This window comes from Triticum dicoccoides, chromosome 5A (assembly GCF_002162155.2).
Source record: "Triticum dicoccoides isolate Atlit2015 ecotype Zavitan chromosome 5A, WEW_v2.0, whole genome shotgun sequence".
NCBI lineage: Eukaryota > Viridiplantae > Streptophyta > Magnoliopsida > Poales > Poaceae > Triticum > Triticum dicoccoides.
This window is the reverse complement of record NC_041388.1, coordinates 662,120,342-662,128,920: the sequence shown is the minus strand read 5'-3', so window position 1 is coordinate 662,128,920 and position 8,579 is coordinate 662,120,342.

The window sequence follows — 8,579 nt, the reverse complement described above, 5'->3', positions numbered from 1 at the left end:
GAGAGGCATGGTTATGCTTACGCGAAAGTCACGGCCGTGCCTCTCAGAAAGGGAAAAAATACACGTTTTTTGTTTTTTTTTCTTTCACGAGAGGCACGGTTCTGCTTTCCGCGAGAGGCACGGTTGTACTTTCCCGAGAGTCACGGTCGTGGCTCTCGAAAACGAAAAAAATGCGTTTTCTGTTTTTTTCCTTCCACGAGTCACGGTTTTGCTTCCACGAGAGGCACGGTTGTGATTTCGTGAGAGGCACGGGCGTGCCTTTTTCGGAAAGGAAAAAAAAACGTGCTCCCGGTTTGGTTTTTTCGTCCGGTTTTTTTGTCCGTTTTTTTCGTGAAAAAAAAGTTCGTCAAAACCTATCAACATGGGATCTAGTTTTGAAGATCTCGACGCGAGGAATCTAATGGTGAAAACGGTTCAAGATTTGGACGCACGGTTTAAGAGATAAAACATTATGAATAAATGGATCTACGAAAAAACGAAAAAACTCCCGGGTTGCGACAAATGGCGCGCTGCATGTGCACTATTTATCGGGACCTGGGAAAGTGAAGTGTTCTTTGCAACGAGTACTCCTTAATTAGTGATTTGGAATTAAGGTGTACTTGTTGCAAAGATCATTTCAATTCCCCTAATTGCGACAAGTGGTGCACATGCAACACGCCACTTGTCGTAATCTGATAGTTTTCTCTTTTTCCGTAGATCTGCTAATTCAAATGTTTTATCTCTCAAATCGTGCGTTCAAATTTCGAACCTCTTTCATCGTTGGATTTCTCGCGTTGAGATCTACAAAACTAGATCACATATTGATAGGTTTTGACGAACTTTTTTTTCATGAAAAAATCGGACGAAAAAACCGAACCTGGAGCACGGGTTTTTTCCCTTTTCAAAAGTGGCACTCACGAAATCACAACCGTGTCTTTCGCGGAAGCAAAACCATGACTCTCGCGGAAGAAAAAAAAAAGAGAAAACACGTTTTTTTTCGTTTCCGAGGAGGCACCGCCGTGACTTTCGTGAAAGCACAACCGTGACTCTTGCGGAAGCAAAACCGTGACTCTCGCAAATTAAAAGGGTGTTTTTTTTCCTTTCCGAGAGGCATGGCCGTGACTCTCGCGAAAGCACAACCATACCTCTCGTGAAAGCAAAACCGTAACTCTCACGAAAGAAAAAAAACGTGTTTTTTTTCGTTTCCGAGAGGCACGGCCGTGACTCTCGCGGAAGCAAAACCGTGACTCTTACGAAAAAACAAAAAACGCATTTTTTCCGTTTTCGAGAGGCATGGCCGTGACTCTCGCGAAGCAAAATCATGCCTCTCGCGGAAGCAAAACCGTGACTCTTGGGAAAAGAAAAAAAAGAAACATGTTTTCTCGCGCAAAAATAAAAATCAATTTTTTGATTGAAAAGTTAAGGAATACCGGTGAAAAACCAAAACGTCAAAAAAACCTAGAAAAAACCGTTTAAAAAAACAGAAAACGCGTGCGAAAAAATAAAATAAAAAATTCAGAAAAAACGCCCAAAACACGACAGGTGGCGAATGGCTGAGAGCGGACCAAATAACGCTGATCGTTGCATGACTCCCGAAAGAGCGCTCGTTAACTAATTGCTTCCAAAAACATGCATAAATAAAGTCGCTAGTTGGCGACCTACACTCCAAATAGGGCCTGCGAGAGCGCTCTAAGCGCCGGTTAGGAAGCTGGCTCTCGAACGCATGCCTGCGTGCCCAATATTTTGCCACCCCTAAATAAAAGCTAGTTTTTTCTTTTCTTTTTCTCTAAAAATAGCTAAAAAAATTGCGGCTGGTCCGCAAGGAAAAAACCAGCATGTTTTTCGTATTGCTTTTTAAAAACTTGTGAAATTAATTTTTTTTACATATCTGAAAATAGTTCGGGAAGTGTGTTCACAGATTTTGTGGATTTCAAAAAAATCATGAATTTGAAAAAATGTTCACAGATTTGATACTTGTTCCCGGACATGAAATTGTTGAAGAATTTTTAAATTGTTATGGTATTTTAATAGATGTTCATGAAGCAGGAAATGGGTCGGCCCATATATATACTATGTGAGCGCCCCTGGGTTATGCGATACCTCGCTATTCCCCTACAGGTGCGGAAATAGGATTTGCCCCCATATCTAGGGTGCATATGGAGCGGACCGGACACGCCACCTTGTCGGACCGTCCCACGTTGGTCCGCGCGGACCTAAAGTCGTCCCCACAAGCCCCCTGCTAGCCCAAACCCTATTTGCCCTCTCTCACTGTTCGCTCCGCCCCACTGCCCGTCTCCTCCCCTTCCTCTCCATGTTGAGCTGTGGTAGTGAAGGAGTAGGCACACGCCGCTCGTCGTCCTATAGCGACACAACAAGCGAGGACGACGATGATGCCCCTCTGGCCACCGACGCCTAGACGGAGGACTACAATTGCCGCTCTCGCGACCATTGTTACTTCTTAAGCTTGCGTTAATTTTTCTCTTGAAGAGAAAAGGGTGACACAATAAAGTAAAGATAAGTATTTCCCTCAGTTAAGAACCAAGGTATCAATCCAGTAGGAGGCCCAAGCAAGTCTACAATCTATGCACCTGCACAAACTAACAAACACCTGCACACAACGTGGAAAAGGGGTTGCCAATCTATGCACCTGCACAAACTAACAAATACTTGCACACAACGCAAAAAAGGGGTTATCAATCCCTTCACGGTCTTGAACAAGAGTGAGATCTGATAGAGATAGATAAAACAAGGTAAATATAAATAAATTGCAGCGAGATATTTTTGGGTTTTTTGGTTTATAGATATGAAAATAAAAGATTCAAAATAGTAGATCGGAAAGTAAATATGATGAAAAATAGATCCGGGGGTCATAGGTTTCACTACAGGCTTCTCTCTTGAAAGAAAACATACGGTGGGTAAAGAAATTACTTTCGAGCAATTGATAGAAAAACGCAAAGTTATGAAGATATCCAAGGCAATGATTATGAATATAGGCATCACGTCCGTCTCAAGTAGACCGAAACGATTCTACATCTATTACTATTACTCCACACATCGACCTTTATCCAACATGCATCTAGAGTGTCAAGTTCATAAGAATGGAGTAACGCCTTAAGTAAGTACATGATGTAGAGGAATAAACTCAAGCAATATGATGAAAACGCCATCTTTTTACCCTTGATGGCAACAACACAATACGTGCCTCGCTACCCCTTCTGTCACTGGGTGAGGACACCGCAAGAGTGAACCCAAAACTAAGCACCTCTCCCATTGCAAAAAAAACCCAAAACCAATCTAGTTGACCAAACCAAACCGATAATTCGAAGAGAAATACAAAGATATCAAATCATGCATATAAGAAGTCAGAGATGACTCAAATAATATTTATAGATAATCTGATCATAAATCCTCAATTCATCGGATCTCAACAAACACGCCGCAAAAGAATATTACATTGGATAGAACTCCAAGAACATCGAGGAGAACATTGTATTGAAGAATCAAAGAGAGAGAAGAACCCATCTAGATACTAGCTATGGACCCGTAGGTCTATGATAAACTACTCACGCTTCATCAGAGGGGTGGCAATGATGATGTAGAGCCCCTCCGTGATTGAATCACCCTCCGACAGGGTGCCGAAAAAGGTCCCAAGATGGGATCTCGTGGTTCTGGAACTTGTGGCGGGGGAAAAGTAATTTTTATGGACGCTTCTTGTGGTTTGGGAATATTTGGGAATTTATGGCGCAAGAATTAGGGTTGGAGGATCCCGAGGGGCCCACAAGTGCTCAGGGCGCCCCCCCTGGGGCATGCCTAGGAGGCTTGTGGCCTCCTCTGTCATCCTCTGGCCCATTCTTCAAGTCCTACGGGTGTCTTCTGTCTTAAGAAAAATCATCGCGAAAGTTTTATTCCGTTTGGACTTCGTTTGATATTCTTTTTGTGAAAAACTCAAAAACAAGGAAAAATAGAAACTCGCACTGGCTCTAGGTTAATAGGTTAGTCCCAAAAATCATATAAAATAGCATATTAATGCATATAAAACATCCAAAACAGATAAAATAATAGCATGGAACAATAAAAAATTATAGATACGTTGGAGACGTATCAAGCATCCCCTATCTTAATTCCCACTCGTCCTCGAGTAAGTAAATGATAAAAATAGAATTTCTGATGTGGAATGCCACCTAACATATTTATCCATGTAATATTCTTTATTGTGGCATGAATATTCAGATCCATAAGATTCCAAACAAAAGTTTAATATTGACATAAAAACAAACAATACTTCAAGCATCCTAACAAAGCAATTATGTCTTCTCAAAATAACATGGCAAAAGAATGTTATCCCTACAAAATCATATAGTCTGGCTATTCTTCATCTTCATCACACAAAGTATTTAATCATGGACAACCCCGATGACAAGCCAAACAATTGTTTCATACTTTTGGTGTTCTCAAACTTTCTCAACTTTCATGCAATACATGAGCATGAGCCATTGATATATCTCTATAGGTGGAATAGAATATGGTGCTTGTGGAGAAGACAAAAAAAGAAGAAGAAAGTCTCACATCAACTAGGCGTATTAACGGGCTATAGAGATGCCCATGAATAGATATCAATGTGAGTGAGAAGGGATTGCCATGCAATTGATGCACTAGAGCTATAAGTATATGAAAGCTCAAAAGAAAACTAAGTGGGTGTGCACCCAACTCACTTGCTCACGAAGATCTAGGGCAATTTGAGGAAGCCCATCATTGGAATGCACAAGCCAAGTTCTATAATGAAAAGTTCCCACTAGTATATGGAAGTGTCAACATCGGAGACTCTCTATCATGAAGAACATGGTGCTACTTTGAAGCACAAGTATGGAAAAAGGATAGTAACATTGTCCCTTCTCTCTTTTCTCTTATTTTTTTTTCTTTTTTTTATTTGGTCTTCTTTGGCCTCTTATATTTTTATAAAGTCTGGAGACTCATCCGAACTTGTGAGGGAATCATAGCTTCCATCATCCTTTCCTCACATGGGACAAAGCTCTAATAATGATGATCATCACACTTTTATTTACTTTACAACTCAAGAATTACAACTCCATACTTAGGACAAAATGTGACTCTATATGAATGCCTCCGGCAGTGTACCGGGATGTGCAATGATCTAGTGTAGCAATGATATCAAAAAACGGACAAGCCATGAAAACATCATGCGAGCTATCTTACGATCATGCAAAGCAATATGACAATGCTGGTGCGTTTCATAATAAACGGAACGGTGGAATTTGTATGGCAATATATCTCGAAATGTCTATGGAAATGCCATAATATGTAGGTATGGTGGCTGTTTTGAGAAAAGTAATATGGTGGGTTTAATGCATCGGCGAAAGTTGCGCGATACTAGAGAGGCTAGCAATGGTGTAAGGGCGAGAGTGCGTATAATCCATGGACTGAACATTAGTCGTAAAGAACTCACATACTTATTGCAAAAATCTATTAGCCATCAAAACAAAGTACTACACGCATGCTCCTAGGAGGGAGGTTGGTAGGAGTTAACCATCGCGCGCCCCCGACCCTCATGCAAAGGAAGACAATCAAAAAATAAATCATGCTCCGACTTCATCCCATAATGGTTCACCATACTTGCATGCTACGGAAATCACAAACTTTAACACAAGTATTTCTTCAATCCACGGTTACTCACTAGCATAACTCTAATATCACCATCTTTATATCTCAAAACAAATGCAAGTAATCAAACTTCTCATAATATTCAATGCTCTTTATATGAAAGTTTTTATTGTATCCCTCTTGGATGCCCATCATATTAGGACTAAATTCACAACCCAAGCAAATTACCATGTTGTTTAGGACTCTCAAAATAATATAAGTGAAGCATGAGAGTTCAACAATTTCTATAATATGAAACCACCGCCGTGCTCTAAAAAGATATAAGTGAAGCATTAGAGAAAATGACCTAGCTCAAAAGATATAAGTGAAGCACATAGAGTATTCTAATAAATTCACGATTAATGCATGTCCCTCTCAAAAGGTGTGTACAACAAGGATGATTGTGGGAAACTAAAGAGCAAAGACTCAAATCGTACAAGACGCTCCAAGCAAAACACATATCATGTCGTGAATAAAAATATACACTAAGAAACCACTTCCGTGATGATACGTGTTTGTCACAGTAGGTCACATTTTCTGTCATGTATGTACATCCATGACGATTTTATGACAGAATCAAGATAGTCATACATGTGTTGTCGTAGAAGTGTTCCATGACATTACCAAAATTATCATCACAGAAGTGTCCACTTCCATGACGATAAATCGCGCGTCATAGAAGTGCTTTCGTCAAGGGTGACTGATGACCCATAAGTATAGGGGATCTATCATAGTCCTTTCGATAAGTAAGAGTGTCGAAACCAACGAGGAGCAGAAGGAAATGATAAGCGGTTTTCAGCAAGGTATTCTCTGCAAGTACTGAAATAAGTGGTAACAGATAGTTTTGTGATGGGATAAATTGTAACGAGCAACAAGTAACAAAAGTAAATAAAGTGCAGCAAGGTGGCCCAATCCTTTTGTAGCAAAGGACAAGCCGGAACAAACTCTTATAATAGGAAAAGCGCTCCCGAGGACACATGGGAATATCGTCAAGCTAGTTTTCATCACGTTCATATGATTCGCGTTCGATACTTTGATAATTTGATATGTGGGTGGACCGGTGCTTGGGTGCTGTTCTTACTTGAACAAGCATCCCACTTATGATTAACCTCTATTGCAAGCATCCACAACTACAACAAAAGTATTAAGGTAAACCTAACCATAGCATGAAACATATGGATCCAAATCAGGCCCTTACGAAGCAATGCATAAACTAGGGTTTAAGCTTCTGTCACTCTAGCAACCCATCATCTACTTATTACTTCCCAATGCCTTCCTCTAGGCCCAAATAATGGTGAAGTGTTATGTAGTCGACGTTCACATAACACCACTAGAGGCTAGACAACATACATCCTATCAAAATATCAAACGAATACCAAATTCACATGACTACTAATAGCAAGACTTCTCCCTTGTCCTCAGGAACAAACGTAATTACTCACAAAGCATATTCATGTTCATAATTAGAGGGGTAATAATATGCATATAGGATCTGAACATATGATCTTCCACCAAATAAACCAACTAGCATCAACTACAAGGAGTAATCAACACTACTAGCAACCTACTAGCACCAATCCCGGACTTTGAGACAAGAATTGGATACAAGAGATGAACTAGGGTTTGGAGATGAGATGGTGCTGGTGAAGATGTTGATGGAGATTGCCCTCTCTCGATGAGAGGAGCGTTGGTGATGACGATGGTGATGATTTCCCCCTCCCGGAGGGAAGTATCCCCGGTAGAACAGCTCTGCCAGAGCTCTAGATTGGATCCGCCAAGGTTCCGCCTCGTGGCGGCGGAGTCTCGTCCCGAAAATTTCCTTTTTATTTTTTTCTCATCGAAAGACTTCATATAGGAGAAGATGGACGTCGGAGAGCCATCAGGGGGCCCACGAGGTAGGGGGCGCGCCCTAGGGGGGGCGCCCCCACCCTCGTGAGCAGGGTGTGGGCCCCCTGGCCTTCATCTTTGGCGTGGATTTTTCTTTATTTATTTTAAGATGTTCCGTGGAGTTTCAGGACTTTTGGAGTTGCGCAGAATAGGTCTCTAATATTTGCTCCTTTTCCAGCCCAGAATTCCAGCTGCCGGCATTCTCCCTCCTTATGTAAACCTTGTAAAATAAGAGAGAATAGCCATAAGTATTGTGACATAAAGTGAAATAACAGTCCATAATGCAATAAATATCGATATAAAAGCATGATGCAAAATGGACGTATCAGTGACCGACACGTGGCATCCACCGTAACGGGTCACCGTTAAGCTATCGGGTTCCGGTTTGGATCCGATAACCCGTTAACAGCCCCGACCAATGGGGATTTTCCACGTGTAAAATTCTCATTCACCGGATAATGCACGTGTCAGCTCATCATTGGGACAGGTGTCATCCCTACAATGGATGGAAGACGCCTATGATATGTCGACACGTGGCACATCCCAACAGTGGCCCATTTAAGGTAAAAAGGCCGGCCCAGCTAAAGGCCCACCATGTTTTTTGAGACACTGGTGGCCTGGCCTGTTAACAGCCTGTCATGTTTTGGGTCAAATTGAGGCCCACATCAGATCAGGCCCGTTCACAGCCTTCCGTGTTTTATGCCAAATTACGGCCCATATAGGATCAAGCCCGTTAACAGGCCACTATTCTTTTGGGCCCATTCTAAGCCAGGTTTGTATTTCAGCCTGTTAAATGCCCGTTTACCAGTTCGACCCAATAATAATTTCGTCCTGTTAGCGGCCCGTGGTGCATCTGGGATGTTGTCGGCCCAGTTAACTTTGGGCCATTTAACGACCCATGCAGAAACTAGGCTATTTCTTGTCCGAAGTAACTTTAGGCCTCTTAACGGCCCGTAGCCTTTGTGGATAAATTTCAGCCCAACTGGCCTATTGGCCTATTAATGGCCCGTGTAACAGTTGGGCCTAATTACAACCCGTGTTGAATCCGGCCTGCT